This window comes from Carassius auratus, unplaced genomic scaffold (genome assembly GCF_003368295.1).
Source record: "Carassius auratus strain Wakin unplaced genomic scaffold, ASM336829v1 scaf_tig00008478, whole genome shotgun sequence".
NCBI lineage: Eukaryota > Metazoa > Chordata > Actinopteri > Cypriniformes > Cyprinidae > Carassius > Carassius auratus.
In genome coordinates this window covers 1-12,306 of record NW_020523945.1, presented here as the reverse complement: position 1 = coordinate 12,306, position 12,306 = coordinate 1, and the positions used below count along the sequence as shown (strand labels likewise).

At 45.5% G+C, this 12,306-nt stretch overlaps 9 non-coding genes across 9 annotated transcripts; all 9 read right to left on the bottom strand.

Moving 5' to 3' along the window:
- Positions 1-391: 391 nt before the first annotated feature.
- On the bottom strand, positions 392-464 carry trnav-cac (transfer RNA valine (anticodon CAC)). Its single transcript has one exon. It is a non-coding gene; the product is annotated as a tRNA-Val (tRNA).
- Positions 465-587: 123 nt separating this feature from the next.
- Positions 588-660, bottom strand: trnav-aac (transfer RNA valine (anticodon AAC)). The gene has a single exon. It is a non-coding gene; the product is annotated as a tRNA-Val (tRNA).
- Positions 661-3,167: 2,507 nt separating this feature from the next.
- On the bottom strand, positions 3,168-3,240 carry trnav-cac (transfer RNA valine (anticodon CAC)). The gene has a single exon. It is a non-coding gene; the product is annotated as a tRNA-Val (tRNA).
- A 2,513-nt stretch (positions 3,241-5,753) lies between these two features.
- trnav-aac (transfer RNA valine (anticodon AAC)) lies at positions 5,754-5,826 on the bottom strand. Its single transcript has one exon. It is a non-coding gene; the product is annotated as a tRNA-Val (tRNA).
- A 1,091-nt stretch (positions 5,827-6,917) lies between these two features.
- trnav-aac (transfer RNA valine (anticodon AAC)) lies at positions 6,918-6,990 on the bottom strand. Its single transcript has one exon. It is a non-coding gene; the product is annotated as a tRNA-Val (tRNA).
- Positions 6,991-9,110: 2,120 nt separating this feature from the next.
- Positions 9,111-9,183, bottom strand: trnav-cac (transfer RNA valine (anticodon CAC)). Its single transcript has one exon. It is a non-coding gene; the product is annotated as a tRNA-Val (tRNA).
- Positions 9,184-9,305: 122 nt separating this feature from the next.
- trnav-aac (transfer RNA valine (anticodon AAC)) lies at positions 9,306-9,378 on the bottom strand. The gene has a single exon. It is a non-coding gene; the product is annotated as a tRNA-Val (tRNA).
- A 2,518-nt stretch (positions 9,379-11,896) lies between these two features.
- trnav-cac (transfer RNA valine (anticodon CAC)) lies at positions 11,897-11,969 on the bottom strand. Its single transcript has one exon. It is a non-coding gene; the product is annotated as a tRNA-Val (tRNA).
- A 122-nt stretch (positions 11,970-12,091) lies between these two features.
- On the bottom strand, positions 12,092-12,164 carry trnav-aac (transfer RNA valine (anticodon AAC)). The gene has a single exon. It is a non-coding gene; the product is annotated as a tRNA-Val (tRNA).
- Positions 12,165-12,306: the final 142 nt, after the last annotated feature.

The following is a 12,306-nucleotide window of genomic DNA, read 5'->3' as shown; positions in this document are numbered from 1 at the left end:
GAGCCACCTGAACAGGTTTATTGGCAGATTCGTTGACCATTGTGTTGAATTTCAAGAAGGTTAGCCATGTGTTAGAAACTGCTACGGCTTGCATCATTTTATCAGGAAATCTCTACACCTGTGTAGAGAAGGGCCTTCGTGATGCAGAGCTGCTGCTCAACAGAGGGCCACTCAGACAAATCTCTTTTTTCGTGTTCCTCAGAAGAAAGCCACGCAGGCTTGGAATGTCACGGTTGTGGGATAGGTTAAGGTCAAACAATGACTGCTCTTTCATTTCTGCATCAACTATACCTTTAGTGACTGTACTCATGCCTCTTGGCCGCAAAGCCTTGGAAGCGTTGAGTTCCTCCTCAACAGAAACCCACCTAAACAATTGTGAAAAGAGATGCAGTGTTCCCGCCCAGTTTCGAACTGGGGACCTTTCGCGTGTGAGGCGAACGTGATAACCACTACACTACGGAAACCCACTACCTAAAGAAGTCTGAAATCGTTCTGTGCAGGCTCGGCAATATGCGCATAAACGTTAAACCTTCTGAAGCCAACTGTCGGCTCAAAGGTGTTTATACATTTCTTCAAAAGGGGACAGCTGTTTCTGCTCGGTTTTGAACCGAGGACCTTTCGCGTGTTAGGCGAATGTGATGACCACTACACTACAGAAACTCCACAGGCTAACGATAGTGCTTTTTGGGAAAATATTTATACTGTGATGTGCCCGAAAGCAAATAGACAATCTGCGTAAGTCCCACACACAAGAGGACAGAGTTCATTCGGCCTAGCAGTATATGCTGAGTTTCCTGAAACGCTACCCTTAACTTACCTCGGAATTAAACACTTGCAGCATGATATCAAGCTGAAACCTGCCTTCCTGTGCTAGTCTCAAACTAACAAACCCAAAGTTTCAAGAGCACAGGAGAAACTCGAAAATGTCTCTTGGTGATTTTTGTTGGTCAAATTGTAGAGTTTCTCCATTCTTCTTGAAACTCACCACAGGGGTAGCACGTGTCCAGACTAGCATGGGAAAGCAAGTTTTAGCTTGATATCTCTTCAGAAAGCTGAGATGTGGACTTGCCATGTACAATCTACCCTATTGTAAAAAAACAGGCTGTTTGTGGTCAGTCGAATTCCGAGGGTTTAACACGTCTGGGTGCTTCGGGAGTAAGTGAGGAGCCACCTGAACAGGTTTATTGGCAGATTCGTTGACCATTGTGTTGAATTTCAAGAAGGTTAGCCATGTGTTAGAAACTGCTACGGCTTGCATCATTTTATCAGGAAATAACACTCCAGATGGATGTGTTTTAAAGTTCGTCAAGGGGACACACAGACTGCTTGTGGTCACAGTCTTTGTATTACCAGTGGACAGAAGGGCAGTTAGTGGTCACATAGGCGGTGAGAGGGACAGATGGGCTGTTTGTGGTGACACAGGTGATTATTTGGCGCGCAGGGGTCTAAGGACGGCCTGCCACGTACCCCCTTTTAGGCGCCCCTTGAGGCCCTGCCCTTACTTGATGGCCTAGGCGGAAAAAGACCCTTACACAAGAGGACAGATTTCATTCGGCGTGGCAGTCTACGCAGAGTTCCCTAAAATCTCTTCTTTGGTGTTTCTCAGAAGAAAGCCACGCAGGCTTGGAATGTCACAGTTGTGGGTTAGGTTTAGGTCAAACAATATCTGCTCTTTCATTTCTGCATCAACTTTACCTTTAGTGACTGTATTCATGCCTCTTGGCCGCAAAGCCTTGGAAGCGTTGAGTTCCTCCTCAACAGAAACCCACCTGAACGATTTTGACCGTGATAACCTCTACACTATTGAAGCCTGCAGCCAAAGAGGTGTCAGATCTTTTCATCGCAAGCATGGTGGAGCGCGAATCAAATTACAGATTCCGTTGCGCTCTTCAGTCTGCAAATACCTTCTATTTTTAGCAGCAAACCAAGCAATTCTCCAGTTATCTGAGGGACAATCTGCGTAAGTCCCACACACAAGAGGACAGAGTTCATTCGGCCTGGCAGTATATGCTGAGTTTCCTGAAACGCTACCCTTAACTTACCTCGGAATTAAACACTTGCAGCGTGATATCAAGCTGAAACCTGCCTTCCTGTGCTAGTCTCAAACTAACAAACCCAAAGTTTCAAGAGCACAGGAGAAACTCGAAAATGTCTCTTGGTGATTTTTGTTGGTCAAATTGTAGAGTTTCTCCATTCTTCTTGAAACTCACCACAGGGGTAGCACGTGTCCAGACTAGCATGGGAAAGCAAGTTTTAGCTTGATATCTCTTCAGAAAGCTGAGATGTGGACTTGCCACGTACAATCTACCCTATTGTAAAAAAAAACAGGCTGTTTGTGGTCAGTCGAATTCCGAGGGTTTAACACGTCTGGGTGCTTCGGGAGTAAGTGAGGAGCCACCTGAACAGGTTTATTGGCAGATTCGTTGACCATTGTGTTGAATTTCAAGAAGGTTAGCCATGTGTTAGAAACTGCTATGGCTTGCATCATTTTATCAGGAAATCTCTACACCTGTGTAGAGAAGGGCCTTCGTGATGAAGAGATGCTGCTCAACAGAGGGCCACTCAGACAAATCTCTTTTTTCGTGTTCCTCAGAAGAAAGCCACGCAGGCTTGGAATGTCACAGTTGTGGGTTAGGTTACAGTCTGCAAATACCTTCTATATTTAGCAGCAAACCAAGCAATTCTCCAGTTATCTGCGGGAATCCTCTGTGGCCATTACTTTTTTGCTTTTTTCCCTCTTTCATTTAATATATGTATATTTATATGCTGTACGAAATATTGGATCTTTGAGTGCACCGGCCATCTGTTCATCGAAACTACCAGGTCAAAAGTACAGAGCACTGTCTGCGTGGCTATTACTGCTGCCTAGTGTGGCTTAATAATTATCTCTACACCTGTGTAGAGAAGGGCCTTCGTGATGCAGAGCTGCTGCTCAACAGAGGGCCACTCAGACAAATCTGTTTTGTCGTGTTCCTCAGAAGAAAGCCAAGCAGGCTTGGAATGTCACGGTTGTGGGATAGGTTAAGGTCAAACAATGACTGCTCTTTCATTTCTGCATCAACTATACCTTTAGTGACTGTACTCATGCCTCTTGGCCGCAAAGCCTTGGAAGCGTTGATTTCCTCCTCAACAGAAACCCACCTAAACAATTGTGAAAAGAGATGCAGTGTTCCCGCCCAGTTTCGAACTGGGGACCTTTCGCGTGTGAGGCGAACGTGATAACCACTACACTACGGAAACCCACTACCTAAAGAAGTCTGAAATCGTTCTGTGCAGGCTCGGCAATATGCGCATAAACGTTAAACCTTCTGAAGCCAACTGTCGGCTCAAAGGTGTTTATACATTTCTTCAAAAGAGGACAGCTGTTTCTGCTCGGTTTTGAACCGAGGACCTTTCGCGTGTTAGGCGAATGTGATGACCACAACACTACAGAAACTCCACAGGCTAACGATAGTGCTTTTTGGGAAAATATTTATACTGTGATGTGCCCGAAAGCAAATAGACAATCTGCGTAAGTCCCACACACAAGAGGACAGAGTTCATTCGGCCTGGCAGTATATGCTGAGTTTCCTGAAACGCTACCCTTAACTTACCTCGGAATTAAACACTTGCAGCGTGATATCAAGCTGAAACCTGCCTTCCTGTGCTAGTCTCAAACTAACAAACCCAAAGTTTCAAGAGCACAGGAGAAACTCGAAAATGTCTCTTGGTGATTTTTGTTGGTCAAATTGTAGAGTTTCTCCATTCTTCTTGAAACTCACCACAGGGGTAGCACGTGTCCAGACTAGCATGGGAAAGCAAGTTTTAGCTTGATATCTCTTCAGAAAGCTGAGATGTGGACTTGCCACGTACAATCTACCCTATTGTAAAAAAACAGGCTGTTTGTGGTCAGTCGAATTCCGAGGGTTTAACACGTCTGGGTGCTTCGGGAGTAAGTGAGGAGCCACCTGAACAGGTTTATTGGCAGATTCGTTGACCATTGTGTTGAATTTCAAGAAGGTTAGCCATGTGTTAGAAACTGCTACGGCTTGCATCATTTTATCAGGAAATAACACTCCAGATGGATGTGTTTTAAAGTTCGTCAAGGGGACACACAGACTGCTTGTGGTCACAGTCTTTGTATTACCAGTGGACAGAAGGGCAGTTAGTGGTCACATAGGCGGTGAGAGGGACAGATGGGCTGTTTGTGGTGACACAGGTGATTATTTGGCGCGCAGGGGTCTAAGGACGGCCTGCCACGTACCCCCTTTTAGGCGCCCCTTGAGGCCCTGCCCTTACTTGATGGCCTAGGCGGAAAAAGACCCTTACACAAGAGGACAGATTTCATTCGGCGTGGCAGTCTACGCAGAGTTCCCTAAAATCTCTTCTTTGGTGTTTCTCAGAAGAAAGCCACGCAGGCTTGGAATGTCACAGTTGTGGGTTAGGTTTAGGTCAAACAATATCTGCTCTTTCATTTCTGCATCAACTTTACCTTTAGTGACTGTATTCATGCCTCTTGGCCGCAAAGCCTTGGAAGCGTTGAGTTCCTCCTCAACAGAAACCCACCTGAACGATTTTGACCGTGATAACCTCTACACTATTGAAGCCTGCAGCCAAAGAGGTGTCAGATCTTTTCATCGCAAGCATGGTGGAGCGCGAATCAAATTACAGATTCCGTTGCGCTCTTCAGTCTGCAAATACATTCTATTTTTAGCAGCAAACCAAGCAATTCTCCAGTTATCTGAGGGACAATCTGCGTAAGTCCCACACACAAGAGGACAGAGTTCATTCGGCCTGGCAGTATATGCTGAGTTTCCTGAAACGCTACCCTTAACTTACCTCGGAATTAAACACTTGCAGCGTGATATCAAGCTGAAACCTGCCTTCCTGTGCTAGTCTCAAACTAACAAACCCAAAGTTTCAAGAGCACAGGAGAAACTCGAAAATGTCTCTTGGTGATTTTTGTTGGTCAAATTGTAGAGTTTCTCCATTCTTCTTGAAACTCACCACAGGGGTAGCACGTGTCCAGACTAGCATGGGAAAGCAAGTTTTAGCTTGATATCTCTTCAGAAAGCTGAGATGTGGACTTGCCACGTACAATCTACCCTATTGTAAAAAAAACAGGCTGTTTGTGGTCAGTCGAATTCCGAGGGTTTAACACGTCTGGGTGCTTCGGGAGTAAGTGAGGAGCCACCTGAACAGGTTTATTGGCAGATTCGTTGACCATTGTGTTGAATTTCAAGAAGGTTAGCCATGTGTTAGAAACTGCTATGGCTTGCATCATTTTATCAGGAAATCTCTACACCTGTGTAGAGAAGGGCCTTCGTGATGAAGAGATGCTGCTCAACAGAGGGCCACTCAGACAAATCTCTTTTTTCGTGTTCCTCAGAAGAAAGCCACGCAGGCTTGGAATGTCACGGTTGTGGGATAGGTTAAGGTCAAACAATGACTGCTCTTTCATTTCTGCATCAACTATACCTTTAGTGACTGTACTCATGCCTCTTGGCCGCAAAGCCTTGGAAGCGTTGAGTTCCTCCTCAACAGAAACCCACCTAAACAATTGTGAAAAGAGATGCAGTGTTCCCAACCAGTTTCGAACTGGGGACCTTTCGCGTGTGAGGCGAACGTGATAACCACTACACTACGGAAACCCACTACCTAAAGAAGTCTGAAATCGTTCTGTGCAGGCTCGGCAATATGCGCATAAACGTTAAACCTTCTGAAGCCAACTGTCGGCTCAAAGGTGTTTATACATTTCTTCAAAAGAGGACAGCTGTTTCTGCTCGGTTTTGAACCGAGGACATTTCGCGTGTTAGGCGAATGTGATGACCACTACACTACAGAAACTCCACAGGCTAACGATAGTGCTTTTTGGGAAAATATTTATACTGTGATGTGCCCGAAAGCAAATAGACAATCTGCGTAAGTCCCACACACAAGAGGACAGAGTTCATTCGGCCTGGCAGTATATGCTGAGTTTCCTGAAACGCTACCCTTAACTTACCTCGGAATTAAACACTTGCAGCGTGATATCAAGCTGAAACCTGCCTTCCTGTGCTAGTCTCAAACTAACAAACCCAAAGTTTCAAGAGCACAGGAGAAACTCGAAAATGTCTCTTGGTGATTTTTGTTGGTCAAATTGTAGAGTTTCTCCATTCTTCTTGAAACTCACCACAGGGGTAGCACGTGTCCAGACTAGCATGGGAAAGCAAGTTTTAGCTTGATATCTCTTCAGAAAGCTGAGATGTGGACTTGCCACGTACAATCTACCCTATTGTAAAAAAACAGGCTGTTTGTGGTCAGTCGAATTCCGAGGGTTTAACACGTCTGGGTGCTTCGGGAGTAAGTGAGGAGCCACCTGAACAGGTTTATTGGCAGATTCGTTGACCATTGTGTTGAATTTCAAGAAGGTTAGCCATGTGTTAGAAACTGCTACGGCTTGCATCATTTTATCAGGAAATCTCTACACCTGTGTAGAGAAGGGCCTTCGTGATGCAGAGCTGCTGCTCAACAGAGGGCCACTCAGACAAATCTCTTTTTTCGTGTTCCTCAGAAGAAAGCCACGCAGGCTTGGAATGTCACGGTTGTGGGATAGGTTAAGGTCAAACAATGACTGCTCTTTCATTTCTGCATCAACTATACCTTTAGTGACTGTACTCATGCCTCTTGGCCGCAAAGCCTTGGAAGCGTTGAGTTCCTCCTCAACAGAAACCCACCTAAACAATTGTGAAAAGAGATGCAGTGTTCCCGCCCAGTTTCGAACTGGGGACCTTTCGCGTGTGAGGCGAACGTGATAACCACTACATTACGGAAACCCACTACCTAAAGAAGTCTGAAATCGTTCTGTGCAGGCTCGGCAATATGCGCATAAACGTTAAACCTTCTGAAGCCAACTGTCGGCTCAAAGGTGTTTATACATTTCTTCAAAAGAGGACAGCTGTTTCTGCTCGGTTTTGAACCGAGGACCTTTCGCGTGTTAGGCGAATGTGATGACCACTACACTACAGAAACTCCACAGGCTAACGATAGTGCTTTTTGGGAAAATATTTATACTGTGATGTGCCCGAAAGCAAATAGACAATCTGCGTAAGTCCCACACACAAGAGGACAGAGTTCATTCGGCCTAGCAGTATATGCTGAGTTTCCTGAAACGCTACCCTTAACTTACCTCGGAATTAAACACTTGCAGCATGATATCAAGCTGAAACCTGCCTTCCTGTGCTAGTCTCAAACTAACAAACCCAAAGTTTCAAGAGCACAGGAGAAACTCGAAAATGTCTCTTGGTGATTTTTGTTGGTCAAATTGTAGAGTTTCTCCATTCTTCTTGAAACTCACCACAGGGGTAGCACGTGTCCAGACTAGCATGGGAAAGCAAGTTTTAGCTTGATGTCTCTTCAGAAAGCTGAGATGTGGACTTGCCATGTACAATCTACCCTATTGTAAAAAAACAGGCTGTTTGTGGTCAGTCGAATTCCGAGGGTTTAACACGTCTGGGTGCTTCGGGAGTAAGTGAGGAGCCACCTGAACAGGTTTATTGGCAGATTCGTTGACCATTGTGTTGAATTTCAAGAAGGTTAGCCATGTGTTAGAAACTGCTACGGCTTGCATCATTTTATCAGGAAATAACACTCCAGATGGATGTGTTTTAAAGTTCGTCAAGGGGACACACAGACTGCTTGTGGTCACAGTCTTTGTATTACCAGTGGACAGAAGGGCAGTTAGTGGTCACATAGGCGGTGAGAGGGACAGATGGGCTGTTTGTGGTGACACAGGTGATTATTTGGCGCGCAGGGGTCTAAGGACGGCCTGCCACGTACCCCCTTTTAGGCGCCCCTTGAGGCCCTGCCCTTACTTGATGGCCTAGGCGGAAAAAGACCCTTACACAAGAGGACAGATTTCATTCGGCGTGGCAGTCTACGCAGAGTTCCCTAAAATCTCTTCTTTGGTGTTTCTCAGAAGAAAGCCACGCAGGCTTGGAATGTCACAGTTGTGGGTTAGGTTTAGGTCAAACAATATCTGCTCTTTCATTTCTGCATCAACTTTACCTTTAGTGACTGTATTCATGCCTCTTGGCCGCAAAGCCTTGGAAGCGTTGAGTTCCTCCTCAACAGAAACCCACCTGAACGATTTTGACCGTGATAACCTCTACACTATTGAAGCCTGCAGCCAAAGAGGTGTCAGATCTTTTCATCGCAAGCATGGTGGAGCGCGAATCAAATTACAGATTCCGTTGCGCTCTTCAGTCTGCAAATACCTTCTATTTTTAGCAGCAAACCAAGCAATTCTCCAGTTATCTGAGGGACAATCTGCGTAAGTCCCACACACAAGAGGACAGAGTTCATTCGGCCTGGCAGTATATGCTGAGTTTCCTGAAACGCTACCCTTAACTTACCTCGGAATTAAACACTTGCAGCGTGATATCAAGCTGAAACCTGCCTTCCTGTGCTAGTCTCAAACTAACAAACCCAAAGTTTCAAGAGCACAGGAGAAACTCGAAAATGTCTCTTGGTGATTTTTGTTGGTCAAATTGTAGAGTTTCTCCATTCTTCTTGAAACTCACCACAGGGGTAGCACGTGTCCAGACTAGCATGGGAAAGCAAGTTTTAGCTTGATATCTCTTCAGAAAGCTGAGATGTGGACTTGCCACGTACAATCTACCCTATTGTAAAAAAACAGGCTGTTTGTGGTCAGTCGAATTCCGAGGGTTTAACACGTCTGGGTGCTTCGGGAGTAAGTGAGGAGCCACCTGAACAGGTTTATTGGCAGATTCGTTGACCATTGTGTTGAATTTCAAGAAGGTTAGCCATGTGTTAGAAACTGCTACGGCTTGCATCATTTTATCAGGAAATCTCTACACCTGTGTAGAGAAGGGCCTTCGTGATGCAGAGCTGCTGCTCAACAGAGGGCCACTCAGACAAATCTCTTTTTTCGTGTTCCTCAGAAGAAAGCCACGCAGGCTTGGAATGTCACGGTTGTGGGATAGGTTAAGGTCAAACAATGACTGCTCTTTCATTTCTGCATCAACTATACCTTTAGTGACTGTACTCATGCCTCTTGGCCGCAAAGCCTTGGAAGCGTTGAGTTCCTCCTCAACAGAAACCCACCTAAACAATTGTGAAAAGAGATGCAGTGTTCCCGCCCAGTTTCGAACTGGGGACCTTTCGCGTGTGAGGCGAACGTGATAACCACTACACTACGGAAACCCACTACCTAAAGAAGTCTGAAATCGTTCTGTGCAGGCTCGGCAATATGCGCATAAACGTTAACCTTCTGAAGCCAACTGTCGGCTCAAAGGTGTTTATACATTTCTTCAAAAGAGGACAGCTGTTTCTGCTCGGTTTTGAACCGAGGACCTTTCGCGTGTTAGGCGAATGTGATGACCACTACACTACAGAAACTCCACAGGCTAACGATAGTGCTTTTTGGGAAAATATTTATACTGTGATGTGCCCGAAAGCAAATAGACAATCTGCGTAAGTCCCACACACAAGAGGACAGAGTTCATTCGGCCTAGCAGTATATGCTGAGTTTCCTGAAACGCTACCCTTAACTTACCTCGGAATTAAACACTTGCAGCATGATATCAAGCTGAAACCTGCCTTCCTGTGCTAGTCTCAAACTAACAAACCCAAAGTTTCAAGAGCACAGGAGAAACTCGAAAATGTCTCTTGGTGATTTTTGTTGGTCAAATTGTAGAGTTTCTCCATTCTTCTTGAAACTCACCACAGGAGTAGCACGTGTCCAGACTAGCATGGGAAAGCAAGTTTTAGCTTGATATCTCTTCAGAAAGCTGAGATGTGGACTTGCCACGTACAATCTACCCTATTGTAAAAAAACAGGCTGTTTGTGGTCAGTCGAATTCCGAGGGTTTAACACGTCTGGGTGCTTCGGGAGTAAGTGAGGAGCCACCTGAACAGGTTTATTGGCAGATTCGTTGACCATTGTGTTGAATTTCAAGAAGGTTAGCCATGTGTTAGAAACTGCTACGGCTTGCATCATTTTATCAGGAAATAACACTCCAGATGGATGTGTTTTAAAGTTCGTCAAGGGGACACACAGACTGCTTGTGGTCACAGTCTTTGTATTACCAGTGGACAGAAGGGCAGTTAGTGGTCACATAGGCGGTGAGATGGACAGATGGGCTGTTTGTGGTGACACAGGTGATTATTGGGACAGAGAGGGCCGGCGCGCAGGGGTCTAAGGACGGCCTGCCACGTACCCCCTTTTAGGCGCCCCTTGAGGCCCTGCCCTTACTTGATGGCCTAGGCGGAAAAGACCCTTACACAAGAGGACAGATTTCATTCGGCATGGCAGTCTACGCAGAGTTCCCTAAAATCTCTTCTTTGGTGTTTCTCAGAAGAAAGCCACGCAGGCTTGGAATGTCACAGTTGTGGGTTAGGTTTAGGTCAAACAATATCTGCTCTTTCATTTCTGCATCAACTTTACCTTTAGTGACTGTATTCATGCCTCTTGGCCGCAAAGCCTTGGAAGCGTTGAGTTCCTCCTCAACAGAAACCCACCTGAACGATTTTGACCGTGATAACCTCTACACTATTGAAGCCTGCAGCCAAAGAGGTGTCAGATCTTTTCATCGCAAGCATCGTGGAGCGCGAATCAAATTACAGATTCCGTTGCGCTCTTCAGTCTGCAAATACCTTCTATTTTTAGCAGCAAACCAAGCAATTCTCCAGTTATCTGCGGGACAATCTGCGTAAGTCCCACACACAAGAGGACAGAGTTCATTCGGCCTGGCAGTATATGCAGAGTTTCCTGAAACGCTACCCTTAACTTACCTCGTAATTAAACACTTGAAGTGTGATATCAAGCTGAAATCTGCCTTCCTGTGCTAGTCTCAAACTAACAAACCCAAAGTTTCAGGAGCACAGGAGAAACTCGAAAATGTCTCTTGGTGATTTTTGTTGGTCAAATTGTTGAGTTTCTCCAATCTTACTTGAAACTCACCACAGGGGTAGCACGTGTCCAGACTAGCATGGGAAAGCAAGTTTTAGCTTGATATCTCTTCAGAAAGCTGAGATGTGGACTGCCACGTACAATCTACCCTATTGTAAAAAAACAGGCTGTTTTGTGGTCAGTCGAATTCCGAGGGTTTAACACTTCTGGGTGCTTCGGGAGTAAGTGAGGAGCCACCTGAACAGGTTTATTGGCAGATTCGTTGACCATTGTGTTGAATTTCAAGAAGGTTAGCCATGTGTTAGAAACTGCTACGGCTTGCATCATTTTATCAGGAAATCTCTACACCTGTGTAGAGAAGGGCTTCGTGATGCAGAGCTGCTGCTCAACAGAGGGCCACTCAGACAAATCTCTTTTTTCGTGTTCCCTCAGAAGAAGCCACGCAGGCTTGGAATGTCACAGTTGTGGGTTAGGTTACAGTCTGCAAATACCTTCTATATTTAGCAGCAAACCAAGCAATTCTCCAGTTATCTGCGGGAATCCTCTGTGGCCATTTCTTTTTTGCTTTTTTCCCTCTTTCATTTAATATATGTATATTTCTATGCTGTACGAAATATTGGATCTTTGAGTGCACCGGCCATCTGTTCATCGAACTACCAGGTCAAAAGTACAGAGCACTGTCTGCGTGGCTATTACTGCTGCCTAGTGTGGCTTAATAATTATCTCTACACCTGTGTAGAGAAGGGCCTTCGTGATGCAGAGCTGCTGCTCAACAGAGGGCCACTCAGACAAATCTCTTTTGTCGTGTTCCTCAGAAGAAAGCCAAGCAGGCTTGGAATGTCACGGTTGTGGGATAGGTTAAGGTCAAACAATGACTGCTCTTTCATTTCTGCATCAACTATACCTTTAGTGACTGTACTCATGCCTCTTGGCCGCAAAGCCTTGGAAGCGTTGAGTTTCCTCCTCAACAGAAACCCACCTAAACAATTGTGAAAAGAGATGCAGTGTTCCCGCCCAGTTTCGAACTGGGGACCTTTCGCGTGTGAGGCGAACGTGATAACCACTACACTACGGAACCCACTACCTAAAGAAGTCTGAAATCGTTCCGTGCAGGCTCGGCAATATGCGCATAAACGTTAAACCTTCTGAAGCCAACTGTCGGCTCAAAGGTGTTTATACATTTCTTCAAAAGAGGACAGCTGTTTCTGCTCGGTTTTGAACCGAGGACCTTTCGCGTGTTAGGCGAATGTGATGACCACTACACTACAGAAACTCCACAGGCTAACGATATACTGTGATGTGCCGAAAGCAAATAGACAATCTGCGTAAGTCCCACACACAAGAGGACAGAGTTCATTCGGCCTGGCAGTATATGCTGAGTTTCCTGAAACGCTACCCTTAACTTACCTCGGAAT